At 40.1% G+C, this 15,296-nt stretch overlaps 1 non-coding gene across 1 annotated transcript; it reads left to right on the forward strand.

Moving 5' to 3' along the window:
- The first annotated feature begins 43 nt into the window (after nt 1-43).
- Nucleotides 44-115, forward strand: trnae-cuc (transfer RNA glutamic acid (anticodon CUC)). The gene has a single exon. It is a non-coding gene; the product is annotated as a tRNA-Glu (tRNA).
- Nucleotides 116-15,296: the final 15,181 nt, after the last annotated feature.

The raw sequence follows: 15,296 nt of genomic DNA on the forward strand, positions 1-15,296 counted from the left end.
ATAAAAGTAATAATACGTTTACAGGAGTGTTTAGTACACATCTTCCCTGGTGGTCTAGTGGTTAGGATTCGGCGCTCTCACCGCCGCGGCCCGGGTTCGATTCCCGGTCAGGGAATGTACTTTTTCGATTTTCTTTCACCCTAAAATTTAACATTTTTAAAATGTACACCTTCTGAAGACGATGAATGTATTTCTTAGTTTGAATTAAACAGATATATATGTATGCATGTGACGCCTAGTGTAACCTTTGAAAGGAAACACCCCTGGACTGTTGAAACAAATACGCGAACGAAAGCTAAGAGCGCCGTTATAGTTGTTATGCAAATTAGCTTCCTGCTTCTGCTGCTGCCAGAAGTGAGCTACAAAAACACGATCTCACTCCACAGTTATAGTGAGTTAGTAACTGAGTTATCGGTCGTTTTAAGGATAGCAAGCTAAGATCCCCCCAGAATTTGCTTTCTTCCATCAGATCAACCGCATCGCTGCAGTATTAGAAATGCTTTTGAGGTGAATAAATTGCAGGTTTCATAATCGTCTAGCCTTTGTTCCCTAAAAAGGAAGAAATAATCAAGAACTGTGAAATAACATTAAAACATAAAACAGTCACTGATAGATTGTTCAGAAAAATAGGAAAATCTGCTTTTCTAGAATTAAAGAAAAAATCTGAGTTAATGATATCAAGAATCGTGTCTGGAATCGCATCACTTCTGATCCGCTTATACTATATATTTCCAACCTCAGTGTTATGCGCGAACATCTTTTAGTTTTAGCCTGTTTGCATTTTGGGGCGCTTGACTGGTTTCAGTAGAATGCCAACCGTTTCGCCACTTACAAGTTAAAAAATCCGAAGCAAGCTTATTTTGTGCTTTTAATTCACGGATAAAATTAACGAATAAACTCCATCGATGGGCATTAGCTGTTCAAATCGTTTGGTGTTGAAGCCCATGTATGGCTCAGTACGAATACATGCACTGCTATAGTTACGCAAATATAATTTAAATTGATATTCAATACTAATTTAATAAAACAACATCTTGGGCGACAGGGTGGCGCAGTGATAGCCTCGCAGTAAGGAGACCCGGGTTCGCTTCCGGGTCCTCCCTGTGTGGAGTTTGCATGTTCTCCCCGTGTCTTCGTGGGTTTCCTCCAATGGTCCAAAGACGTGCAGGTTAGGTGTATTGGCGATTCTTAATTGTCCCTAGTGTGTGTGTGGGTGGGTGTGTCCTGTGGTGGGCAGGCGCCCTGCCCGGGGTTTGTTCCTGCCTTGCGCTCTGTGTTGGCTGGGATTGGCTTTAGCAGACCCCGTGACCCTGTGTTCAGATATAGCGGGTTGGAGAATGACTGACTGACATCACGCTTTGTATAAAATGACTAATTTGTTATGATTTTTTTTTTTTTTTTAAGAATGATGACTGGGTTTGCATGTTCTCCCTGTGTCTGTGTGGGTTTCCTCGGGGCGCTCCGGTTTCCTCCCACAGTCCAAAGACATGCAGGTTAGGTGGATTGGCGGTACTAAATTGGCCCTAGTGTGTGCTTGGTGTGTGGGTGTGTTTGTGTGTGTCCTGCGGTGGGTTGGCACCCTGCCCAGGATTGTTACCTGCCTTGTACCCTGTGTTGGCTGGGATTGGCTCCAGCAGACCCCCGTGACCCTGTGTTCGGATTCAGCGGGTTGGAAAATGGATGGATGGATGGATGGATGATGACTGGAGTAATGCTACTCAAGCAGCGTGTTTTCTTTTTACATTTTTACTTTCTTCGATGCGCAATCTCCTTGTTACTCCCAACCACTCAATGACAACAAAATCCTATTGCAATAAGAATTTTGAATTCTGTTACTTATGCTGCTGAATTCGTAAATAACTTCTGTGATGTTAAAGGTAATTCTTCGTCTTAGTACTAATCCTGAGTGTGTGTATTTATGATAACACTAGTTTTCAGTCATTGTGTCTTTGTTTATTTTCTTGTACTCTGTAACTTATATTTTGTACTCTCCTGCTACAAACAAATTTCCCTCTGGGGTAATATAGTCTACCTAACCTAACCTAATGCACAATGAATAAACAGCTGACATTCAAAATTACTTAATTTTAACATACAACTCAATTGTTCATAATTCTATAACATGTATAATTGCAATTCCTATTTCATTAATAACTAAGGTATATATATAAAGGTTATGCTGATTATAAAGTTTTAAAATAATAACTTTACAGAAATGTAATTCACAGACCAAGGAACCCTGGCTCAGGTTACTTTTAGCCTATTATTATTAACGATTTGAGTGAAATTGAATGATATTTGTGACCACGACCAGTGAAATTCCCACCACTGACCCAGGAAGATAGTTTTCCCCCATATTTTTTACCTCATCTGCAACCATGTTGCAGATGTGGGGACTGCAGTTCTTATGAGGCAGATGGGAGATCAGCGCACTGCACATTTAAACTTTATAGGGAGCTTTTTTCTTCTCAACCACTTTGTATAACAATTTAATTACACCACAAAGACACAATGCAACTCCTTCTGGCCTTCTCTATACTTCTCCATCAACACCCTCAGAGCAAACATTGCATCTGTGGTGCTCTTTCTTGGCATGAAACCATACTGCTGGTCACTAATCATCACCTCACTTCTTAACCTAGCTTCCACTACTCTTTCCCATAACTTCATGCTGTGGCTTATTAATTTTATCCCCCTGTAGTTATTACAGTCCTGCACATCCCCCTTATTCTTAAATATACCAGTACACTTCTTCAATGTCTATTAAAATAAATCAATAAAGTATATGTAGAATGTCAGCATCATCAAAAGACACATGTTTAGCTAGTGGTTTAAATAAATACTTATAGAAGGAAAATCATAGTTTGAAAATTAATCTAAGTATTTCCATTTTCTTAATGTTAAAAGCAATAAATAAAGACTACTACTATAGTCCTGATTGGTACTTATTACCTGAAATGGCAACCCCTTAAGAAAACATATTTTTCTGAGGCAGTCTTGCAAACAGACCTTGCTATAACTCGACATTCTCAAATTGTGAATTCAGGGACACAATTACTTTGCTGTCCCCAGTCCTTTCTCCAGGTCTCAGTGTACAGGTCTGGCTGTGATGATTCCTCTCAAAGCAAAGAGGGTGGCGGGGCAGCAATTTCAACTTTCCCTAGGGCAGCAACAGTCCTAGAACCGGCTGAACTTGTTACATAGTGTTACACATTGTTTTTTTTAATTAGTGTAAAGAAAAATTCATTTGAATACACATCAAACATCCTGATAGATTATAACAGACTATTGTTACAATTGTAATTATGATTATTTTTAAGTATATGCTTTATATTTGTGCTAACATATTATGATCACCCTTACACTAAAATAGAGACGTTCATTTATCACGGCAGAAAAGTCGCTTCATTTTTGAAAAAATGAAGTAATAAATATTGAGTAACAGATGAATTCATTTTTGAAGAATGTTTGCAAATAGGAGGAGGACAACAAGAGTATCATACAAGGATGTCATAAGCAGAGTGCATTTCGCATTTGATTGCTTTGAAAAACTGTAATTCTAAACGTAAATAGTCTGAATTAGTGAAAGTCGTCCTTATTTCAGGAGTTCTTAAGAAATGCAGTTATTACCTCATGAGGCAGAAGAGCATGATAAATAAGAATGGCTTGGTCAAATATTAAAAATATTTAATTATTTTTATATATATATATATATATATACTGCTCAAAAAATTAAAGGGACACTTTTTAATCAGAGTATAGCATCAAGTCAATGAAACTTCTGGGCTATTGATCTGGTCAGTTAAGTAGTGGTGGGAGTTGTTAATCAGTTTCAGCTGCTTTGGTGTTAATGAAATTAACAACAGGTGTACTAAAGGGGCAACAATGAGACAACCCCCAAAACAGGAATGGTTTAACAGGTGGAGGCCACTGACATTTTCCCCTCCTCGTCTTTTCTGGCTGTTTTTTCACTAGTTTTGCATTTGGCTACGGTCAGTGACACTACTGGTAGCATGAGGAGGATACCTGGACCCTACAGAGGTCACACAAGCAGTCCAACTTCTCCAGGATAGCACATCAATTTGTGCCATTGCCAGAAGGTTTTCTATGTCTCCCAGCACAGTCTCAAGGGCATGGAGGAGATTCCAGGAGTTACTCTAGGAGAGCTGGGGTCTCATGTATAAATGGTGCATACGCAAAAAAATGTTGCGTAAGAACGTTTTCACGTTCAAATCGCGATGTATAAAACCTAAACTTGGCGTAAAGCCACGCACATTTCCATGGTAGCTCATACTCTTGTCGTATGCAAGTTCTCCTCTCTGTTTTGCAGACTGGCGGCACCTACCGTCAAAGCAGTGCTACTGTTCCTGTGTGGTTACCCTTTCTTTTGTAGTTCCACATCCCTGATGCGGCTTTATAAATACACTGAAATTAACCGCATATTTTTTATTAGTTTAATGCATCTGATTGTAATTAACCTGTAACAATATAATGGTCCACAGAATGGTCAAACTATTCCAAATACTGTACCATAGCTGCTTTAGCCTTGTTACTCTCACTGCACCTTCTTCTTCTCTTTCAGCTGCTCCCGTTAGGTGTTGCCACATCGGATCATATTTTTCCATATTACTCTCACTGCACCACTCGGAGTATTTATATCACTGTATCTGAGTGTGAATCATAGCTGTACAGCAGCTGAGCGGAAAGAGAATTATCAGTATACAGCATCAAGCACACGCTGCCTTAGCCATGCTGTCTATTGAACTGCTTTCATACAGCAAACACTTCAGAACCTTTCCTGTACTGACCTCGCAGTTCAGAAACAGTTTCATCCCAAGAACTATAAACGCATTCAATCAGTCCATCAAGTGCTCCTTGTAGAACTGTTTGTACTTATAAGTACAATTACCTCACTGTAAACATGCAATACAGTTATAATAGTGCATAACCTGAGCCACTTTATAAAGCTCATATTTACATATGATGATGATATAATTTTTAAGATAAAATGCAGCAAAATATGTTTATTATATTATACAGATAAAACTTTAACTTTAACTACACAGTGCCGCAGCACTAGCGAGCCGCTGATGCTCCGTTCACGGATTGTTCCTGCCTTGCGCTGTACTCTTGCTGGTGCTGACGAGACACTGGAAGGATAGATGGATAGAATAATTAACCATGTACTACAAAGATATTTCAATGTTCCTTAAAAGTTTTGAAGAATCGGCATTCTAAGCTTACAGATGGCTTAACGTCTATTACAGAGCTGATTGTGTGGCGATTGGGTATTTGGAGAAAGGAAAGTAAGGACAGGAATTGGAAGTTAGTACGTTTGAAAGAGACAGTACTGCTACAATAAAGTATTTCATCGAAGGTCCTGCATGGCGCAGCAAGCATCTTACGTGACACATAAACAATCACTGTGCCACCGTGTTCCCATGTTTAATAACATGCTTTAACTCCTGTCATCATGAAAATATCACGTATACATCTCAGTATTTTAATTATTCAGAGAGCTGTAATATTATGAACGTAATGGATTCTGTGTCCTGTCAGAGGAAGAGAAAGCTCAGAAGCACGTGGTGATACATACACATAGAGCACATAGAAGATCAAAACAAGCATTTAACATGCTACTTTAGTTACGATGGGATTGAGAAACTAGTAAATTAAATGATTTAGGATGAAGTTTATGATGTTCTACTTTAATGACAAAATAAACTATGTGATTAAAGTGGAAATTTAGAGATTAAAGTTGACATTTCGTGCTTTTTTCCCAGTGTGTGCTTTTTTTTTTCTCTGAACCCTAATAAGCTTTCATGTGACACTCAGACGGTGGGCTACGACTCGCCTTTTCACTGCGACTTTGATACGTGACAACTTCTTTTTTATTTTGGGCACTGTGCAACTTTGTGAACTTGAGCTTTCGAGTTTCTCCGACACGCTATGTCAGTCGGTCAACTTCCTTTTGTTGTTTATACCACTTTTTAAACCAACAAATAGTACATTTTTCCTTGCTTCCACTTGGTATTCGCTGAAATTCTTCTATTTGCCATCTTGCTTTTGCCATTGTCTTTTCACAGAAGGTTGAGCTTAAGGGCTATTTATATTGATTTACATATTCAAAGAGGCGTAATTCTGGGAGGAGTTGGGGCGGGACAGCAGGCGCGTGCACGTGCGTTACTTTTCACGCTGACCAGGATTTATGGAGCGGAAGAACGTGGAAGTTGCCGTTCACACAGATTTATGCATTTGGATTTTTTTGTGCATGAGCACATTTCCGCTTTTGTGCTTACATCATGTTATAGTGCAAACTCTACGCACGCCGTTATGCATGAGGCCCCTGGACAGGGCCGTAGAAGGTCCTTAACCCATCAGCAGGAACAGGATGATCATTGCCAGAGCCCTACAAAATTACCTCCAGCAGACCACTGGTGTGACTGTCTCTGACCAAACAATCAGAAACAGACTTCATGAGGGTGGCCTGAGGGCCCGATGTCCTCTAGTGGGCCCTGTGCTCACTGCCCAGCACCATGGAGCTCGATTGGCATTTGCCATAGAATGCCAGCATTGGCAGGTCCACCACTGGCGCCCTGTGCTTTTCACAGATGAGAGCAGGTTCACTCTGAGCACATAGTATGACAGACGTGAAAGGGTCTGCAGAAGCTGTTGAGATCGTTATGCTGCCTGTAACATTGTTCAGTATGACCGGTTTGGTGGTGGGTCAGTGATGGTCTGGGGAGGCATATCCATGGAGGGACACACAGACCTCTACAGGCTAGACAATGGCACCTTGACTGCCATTAGGTATCGGGATGAAATCCTTGGACCCATTGTTAGACCCTATGCTGGTGCAGTGAGTCCTGGGTTCCTCCTGGTGTACGACAATGCCCGGCCTCATGTGGCGAAAGTATGCAGGCAGTTCCTGGAGGATCAAGGAATTGATGCCTTTGACTGGCCCCCACGCTCACCTGACCTAAATCCAATAGAACACCTCTGGGACATTATGTTTTGGTCCATCCGACGCCGCCATGTCCAGGAGCTCAGTGATGCCCTGGTCCAGATCTTGGAGGAGATCCCCCAGGACACCATCCATCGTCTCATTAGGAGTGATGTTGTCAGGCATGCATACAATCACGTGGGAGCCATACAAACTACTGAGAACGATTTGGAATTTTTGCAATGAAATTTTGTCAAAATAGACTAGCCTACCACATCATTTTTTCACTTTGATTTTCGGGGTGCCTTTGAATTCAGCCCTCTGTAGGTTGATAATTTTCATTTCCATCAAACGATGTGGCATCCTTTCGTTCCTAACACATTACCCTGTCCATATCAGTATAGATATCCTGCATGATTTTTTTTTCCCCATTGAGATTTGATGTGTTTTCGAAGTGTTCCTTTAATTTTTTTGAGCAGTTAAATCTTGTTTCAAAGAGCATTGAATTCGATATGGGAATGCAGACACAGCAGTTCAAACGTGTCAACTGGCTGCTAAAGCCCATCAGTCCAGATGATGCAACTAGGACATTCTGTGTTTTTACGGCCACCTCACCAGCAGTTGGTGTAAAGACGCTGATTCACTCATCTGTTTCTCGCACCTCTGGATCTTGACAATACCAAATGCATCAGCAGTTTATAGTTAAATGTTGCATTCAAATGAAAGATTATTTATTAACTGTGCCGCAGCCTTTATTCTTCGTTTTCTATCAAAAACCAGAAGTGATCGATTGTTTTAAATCGGGATTATCCATACCTTCCAATACATTTTTTAAAATTTTTATTTTTCCCCACGTTTGCAAAATATGGTCTGAAAGTGGTATTTACTGTGAAAATACTTTATGCACCACAGTTTTCCCATCTCTGAATTCCAGTTTTTGACTCCCATTTGTTATTTTATTTTTCAGACAGACACCTACAAGGCCCAAATTTATCGATGATTGGGTAAGAGTAGATATGACTGTAAGGTCATTGGTTGAATGACCGGTGACTATCTGAGAAACTGATGGGTTTTAAATTTTTAACGAATGGCGATGTGTGGGATTCCATTGTCATAGGTAGGCAAAGAGACGGTTTTATAAGCTAAAGGGGCTTTCAAATGCAAATAGACATTTTTTGTCCTTACAAAATCAAGTATAATTTGAAGAAATATACTAGAATGAACAGTTATGCCCAACCCATTATTTTCAAGCAATACAGCTTTAAAAATACCCCAAATGAATGTCAAACCGCCTAATCTGGCAACCATGCAGCAAATTTATCTTCCCGTCTAAAGTAAAAGGCCAATGGAGTTTCCAGCAGGATGAACGCACTTTGTGCTGGAGTTAAAATGTCCAGCAGAGGTCACCAAAACACTGAGATATTAAAGTCTGCCCAAGCCAGGAGAAAAAAAAGTTCAAGGTCAAATCAATGACTGTTAATATAATCTCCCCTGAGCTGTCCACGTAGATAAATTGTATTTTATACACTGCAGATGAACAGATAGCAATTCAAACTCTTACAGAACAATTTATAGCAAATAAAACCCTGTGCAGTATACATGCAGTATCCAGCATCATCTCAGACACACAGTTTCACACATTCCCCACCCCCAATCCCTCATTTAGACAGATATGCCCCATGTATGCAATTCATGCACGTCCCTCAGATATGTTAGTGACAGGGTGTGCCAACCGTGCCCTGAATGGAAGGCTGCTACTAATTGTTTGCTAGGCTGTCTTTTATCAGCGAGGCGGTAAACATTTTCACAAAGCAGCTCATGCCAGGCTGCAGCATAACACATTTGTACGTTACCTTAAATGAGCCACATTAGGAAGGTGCTACAACGGTGGCCTATTGCAGTAGATCTGTATCATCCCGAAATCATTTGGGATCTGTACAGGTCATAGTATTTAGGTCAGCCATTTCTCCTAAAACAATAGCCTAGGCCCTCAAAATAAAGGTACATGTGAATGACCTAGTAAGAGTGATATCTCAAAAGTAACTGTCAGGTGTACAGATATGAGACCAATCAACTTCTCTCAAAGCTGAAAGATCTCTCAGAGTTGTTGTTCTTTAGCCTTTTGATTTATAGCTGAATAGTGAGGACCTAAATAGAGAAAGTGATACAGTAAATGACAATAACAACTGCATTACATTTTCAGAAAATTGAAGCACTGGAACTTAAGGTCCGCTTTATAACCCTTTATTAACCCTTTAACCGCCAACTCCCTAAATATTCCCCACGCCAGGCGAAATCTGAACAATTTTCGTTTTTTTACTTTTTTACATTTTTTTTACATTTTTTACATTTATTCAAGCAGTATTGACCACTAAATGTTGTGCAAGTTCTAGAAATGGGCAAACACATAATAAAACACAAAATGTACCTTTTCTCAGGCTTCTGGATTTATTGTCTACTACAAAACGGAACCGTCAAAAGTAATTCAAAAGTCAAAAGTAGTTCAGTCAATCATAGTTTCATTCCCAGTATTTGAGTTTGCTGTGCCACAGGCCAAAGCAGGGAACTGCACAAAGTCCTGGATTGCTGGGACACTTTGAGCAGAAGGTCTTGACGTCTCTACGCTGACCCTTCTTTGAACAGAGACGACAGCGTTTTTCTGAAAGTCCAAAGTCCTTACATTCATCTGGCAACACTGCTGAAATACTACTCATAGGATCCTCTTTGCCAGTGTATACACGAAATCTATAAATGTAACCTGAATTCTCAGCTAAGCAAAACATCTTGATACCAAACCGTGCCCTTTTCAATGGTAGATACTGTCGAAACTGTAAGCGGCCCTTCCACAACAATAAACTTTCATCAACTGCAACTGACGGTCCTGGCATGTAGAGCAACTGAAATGCTTCAAATAAATGATCAATCAAAGGACGTAGCTTGAACAAGCGGTCGCGGTTTGGATCTTTCTTATCTGGCTCATTTCTGTTGTCATTCAAATGAAAGAATTTCAGCAGCAAAGAGAATCGGTTACGTGTCATGACAGCTGCAAAAATAGGTGTTGCATACATAGGATCTGTAGACCAGTACATCTCAATATCTGGTTTTCTGATTATTCCCATCAACATCAAAATCCCAATGAATTTTTTCATTTCGTTTTCATCAGTGTCAAACCAAGCACGAACACGGGAATGTGGAGGTAAATTGGGATTTTTCTCAATAAACTGTGCTGCATACAGATTTGTCTGATCAAATCAGGTGACACAAACAGCTCATAAAACTGCTCAGCAGTGTAATTGTTTACATCAACAATAAAGCCACACGTTGCCTCAAACGGATGCAGAAAAGGTAGCTCACCTCAGGCAGCAGTCCAGTTGAGATGCTGGGGATACACCCACTCATCGCCGTCATCCGATGCGTCTTCATTCACAGTATCATGCAGCGCACATTGCTGCTCATCATTGTCGCTAAAATCTTCTTCAGAACTGCTACAATCATGATCAGAACTGTCCAAAATCGCCTGCAAAGCCTCACTTGAAGTCAGTTTACGTTTCGCCATATTCACAGCTGTTACATGCGAATCACGTCACATGACCGGCCAAAACAACCACAGACTTGTCGAAATACAACGTAGTAATAATACCCACGCCAAACCGTCAGTTATACTACTTGCCAGGCATTCATATAACCACAGGCAAATGTGCCGGATAATTCCGGCAGTATGGCGTTAGCAATAAAACAACGGTGCCGGATATATCCGGCAGAGGGCGGTTAAGGGGTTAATATTCCAAGGCCCTTACTATGGAGAATTTGAAGAGAGGTTTGTCTACTCACAATCTGCTCAAGTAAATTCCTCAGCCTTCTCTCCTAGAACCATGCGTCAGATGTCACAAGTCTGACCCTCCCAGGATTTTTTCTGACTTATCAAACGACCAGGGCTCTGTGACCATTGCCTATTCTGCATGGGTACAGACACTTCTGTGATGGTATGGGTCAGCTCCATGCTACCGGTTGCATCCCAGGAGCCCCTGAAACCCACCACCACCAATAACGTACCCAAGGGATGAGCCAGCGCATGAGGACTCTCACACAAAGCAAGGGGTAGGTGTATAAAAGTGCAAAAGTGCTTTTATTAAAACAATCCCAAACCAGTGTTCCAAAAATGGTGTTGTATTCAAAATTATTTAATAAATAAATAAAAAATCATTTTAAAACAGTGAAAGTCAGTGAAGTTAAAATCCAGAATAAAAACAAGAGTAAAATCAAACAGTCATCAGGGCAATGCTCCTTTCACTCCTAAACGAGCCAAACATAACTCCCTCTTTCTCTCCCCAGCTCACCCGTTACTCACTTAGCTGGTGGAGACATCAGCAGCCACGGTCCTCACCAATCTAACACCTATCTTGGCTGTCTCGATTGACGTTGGCCAGATTGCTTTGGGTCAGTTGTTCTCTCATCATTCTTCTCACTCACACTGGTGCGCCTCGGATCCCTGGGGTGCACTCTGCCTCAATCACACCCAGTCCTCTGGATAATCGGTTGGGATGATCCACCTCTAGAGTACAAATCCGATGCTGCTCTCATGGTTCTCATTCTGTTCTTTCTTTTCTGTTCTGTTTTTTTTGTCTCTCCCATGTGCCAGTTCTCCCTTATATGCCTTCATGGGTGCAGTTCCTCAATCATACACTGAAGTTAGCCAATGAAGCAACTGAAACAGAAATTTATGATTAAAGCACAGGATTGGTTTACAGTGACCTGAAGCATACAGGCACGACAATGCTGGAGTGGCTTTGGGACAACTCTCTAACTATTCTTGAGTGGCCCGGCCAAAGCTCAGACTTAACCCCATAAAACATCTGTGTGGAGGCCTGAAGATGGCAGCTTATAGATACTTACCATTCAGTCTAATTGAGCCTGAGAGAATCTTCCAGGGTGAATGGGGTAAACCACTCAATTCCACAAGAAAACCTGAAGCTTTAACTGCTGTCAAATGGGCTTCTGCAAAGTACTACATTAAGGATCTGAATATTTAAATAAATCAGAGGTTTCAGTTTTTGGCTTTTAAAAAAATCTGCAAATCTTTCTGAAAGAATGTTTTCACTTTGTCATTATGGTTTATTGAGTGCAGATTGATGGGTAAAAATGGCAAATTTATCCTTTTCATTTTAATTGTATGACATAATATGGTGTTCAGAAAGTGAAGGAGGATACTGTCTGAATCCACTGTATGTATTAAACCAGGATAAAGTAATCTGTACAAGATGTACAACAAGAAATACAGAGTCCTGCATTATGTTTGAGACAAAGACACATTTTTTCTTGATTTACCCCTCTGCTCCATAGTTTAAGATTACAAATCAAACAGTATGTCATGAGTAAAGTGTACATTGTAGGTTTTAATTTAAGGGTGTTTGCATACATTTCTGTCACACCATGTAGAAATGACAATAATTTTTATACATGGTCCCTCCCTTCCAATTCACGACACCATAAGGGACAAGTGGCGTAACAGGCCTTTGTGATTCCTCAGGTGTGTTTCATTGCTTCATAAGATACCATGACTTGCTTCTACCTTTTAAAATCTGTAGTTGCCATTGTTCAAGATGAAGACAAGGGCTGTGCCAATGAAACTCAAAGAAGTCATTATGAGTCTGAAAAACATGAATAAAACCATTAGACACATCCATAAAGCCTTAGGATTATATAAATCAACTGTCTGGAATATCATTAAGAAGAATGAACACACTGGTGAGCTCAGTAACCACAAAGGGACTGGTAGGCCAAGGAAGACTACTGCTGATGACAGAAGAATCCTTTTTATGCTAAAGAATAAGCTCCAAATGTTTGTCCGACAGATCAGAAACAGTCTTCAAGAGAAAAATGTGTATGTCTGAGTGACTTCATGAAGAGAAATACAAAGGCCACACTTCAAGTTGCAAACCCCAAATTAGCCACAAAAAGCAGGATGGCCAGATTATAGTTTTAAGAAAGCGTTTAAAAGAGCCTGCAGAATTCTGGAAAAAGGTCTTGTGGACAGATGAGACAAAGATGAACCTGATGGCAAGAGCAAAGTGTGTAGACGAAAAGGAACTGCCCACAATCCAAAGCATTCCACCTCATCTGTTAAACATGGTGGTGGGGTGTTATGGCTTGGACATGTATGGCTGCCACAGGTACTGGCCCACTTATCTTCATTGATGATGGAACTGTTGACAGCAGCTGCACAATGAATTCTGAATTGTATAGAAACATCTGATCTGCTCAGTTCCAGTAAATGCCTCCAGACTCATTGTTCTAAGATAATGATCCCAAACATACTTGAATGGCCAAGTTAGTCACCCAATTTAAATCCAATAGAGCATGCCTTCCATATGCTCTAGAGAAAACTCAAGGGGACAAGCACCCAAAACAAGCAGGAGCTGCAGATGGCTGCATTAGAGGCTTAGGAGAGCATCAACAGAGAAAATCCTCTGCACCTAGTGATGTCTATAAATTGCAGACTTATAGAAGTCATTGCATGCAAGGGATATGCAACAAAGTACTAAATATGACTGCTTTAATATACTTACCATTGTTATGTCCCAAATATTATGGTACCCTGAAAAGGGAGTGCCATGTAGAAAAGGTGTTGTCATTGCTACATGGTGTTAAACAAAAGATAGAAAATACCCTTAAATTATAATCTGCATTGTGCACTTTAATCACATCTGGATTGTTTGATTTTAAATGTGGAGCAGAGGGGAAAATCAGGAAAAATTGTGTCTTTGTCCCAGACATTGTGGAGGGTACTGTAAGTGTCTTAAATACATTAAAAAAATAATTACTACAGTATTTAATGCTTAAAATCCAAAATATAGCAAATCAATGGAATAAGTCAAAGCACAGTAAACTTTAACTATCTGTTCAAGAGCAGGATCATTTATTTTATAAGCATCATTACAGAAAAAGAAATAAAAAATAAGCAAAAGACAAACCAGCTTCTTTCTAAAATGAAGACCATTGTGGAATAGTCACTTTCCTTAGTTGTTTCATAACCGGTCTCTATAACGCCGGGTCTACAGAAGGTTTCTGCTGCAAGTTATCAGATAATGGCTGAGCTCCATCATCATTCAGAATCTCTTGTCACTAACTTTAGCCTCTTTTGGCAGTGAACAGATGTGACCATGGGTACTCTGATCGGTCTGTGGCTAAGCAGCCCCATACGCAGCAAGTAGCAATGCATTGTATGTTCTGACACCAGTCTCTCATTGTCAGGATTATGTTGTTCAGCAATTTGTGTTACAGTAGCTCTTCTGTGGGATCTGACCAGACAGACTTGGCTCTGCTCCTCTTGCTTCTGAGTAGTTGCATCCATACCACTCAGAGTTCCTATAATGTTAGTCTCTTTCACAGACCTTGAAAAGCTAATATTAGCATCTTACCTGTTAATGTTAAATCCTTGTGCTTATGAGGCTAAATTCTTTCCAAGAAACTTTCACTTTCAGGCTCAGTTTGTAATGCAACCTACATTTCCAGACTTCTTTTATTGTTTTCTTTTAGCACATCCACTAAGCTGATGCCTGTCCATTTCATTTTCTTGATTGCTGTATGTAACTCCAAACAGAATAAAAGATGGAAACAAGCAGATAAAACGGCTTGTAAATTAATCATTCATTTCTTTCTGACACTTTAACATTGATGCACCACAAATTGTTAATACATAAGTACTTTACATTTATTATAAAATAATAACATTGGTCTCCTTGAAAAGGATTAAATCCAGGAATTGTGGCAGGCTCATTACAGATTAAATTATTCAGCCAAGTCCCCCAAAAACAGAACACTGAAGAAAAAGAGTAATTAGTCCTAGTGCTTATAAGTAACTGATAATGGTTCATTCTATTGCACAGTGATTCAGTATTTGAAAGAAACATGCTCAGCAGACTTTGGTGAAAGCCATATCTCCTGAAATGGAGAAATGCTCTGGCTCAGCGAACGTACCTTTTTCACTTTGTTCACAGTTTGACATACAAGAAGAGCCCATTCAATTCATTAAGGTTGTTTGTTTAGCTAATACCTAAGTTGTCCAAATATCTGGCACAAGGGCGTTAGAAGCAGATCCTTTAAGTCATGTTAGTTGTGATGTGGGGCTTCTATGGATCAGACGTATTTTTCAAGTACATCCCACAGATGCTCAATCGGATTGAGATCTGGGAAATTTAGAAGCCAAGTCAGCACCTTGAACTCTTTATGAAGTTCTTCAAACCATTCCTGAACAATTTTTACAGTTTGTCAGGTCACATTATCCTGCTGAAAGAGGTCACTGCCATCAGGGAATACTGTTGCCATGAAAGGATGTATGTACAGTAGTCTGCAA

Source organism: Erpetoichthys calabaricus, chromosome 3 (genome assembly GCF_900747795.2).
Source record: "Erpetoichthys calabaricus chromosome 3, fErpCal1.3, whole genome shotgun sequence".
NCBI classification, from domain to species: domain Eukaryota; kingdom Metazoa; phylum Chordata; class Cladistia; order Polypteriformes; family Polypteridae; genus Erpetoichthys; species Erpetoichthys calabaricus.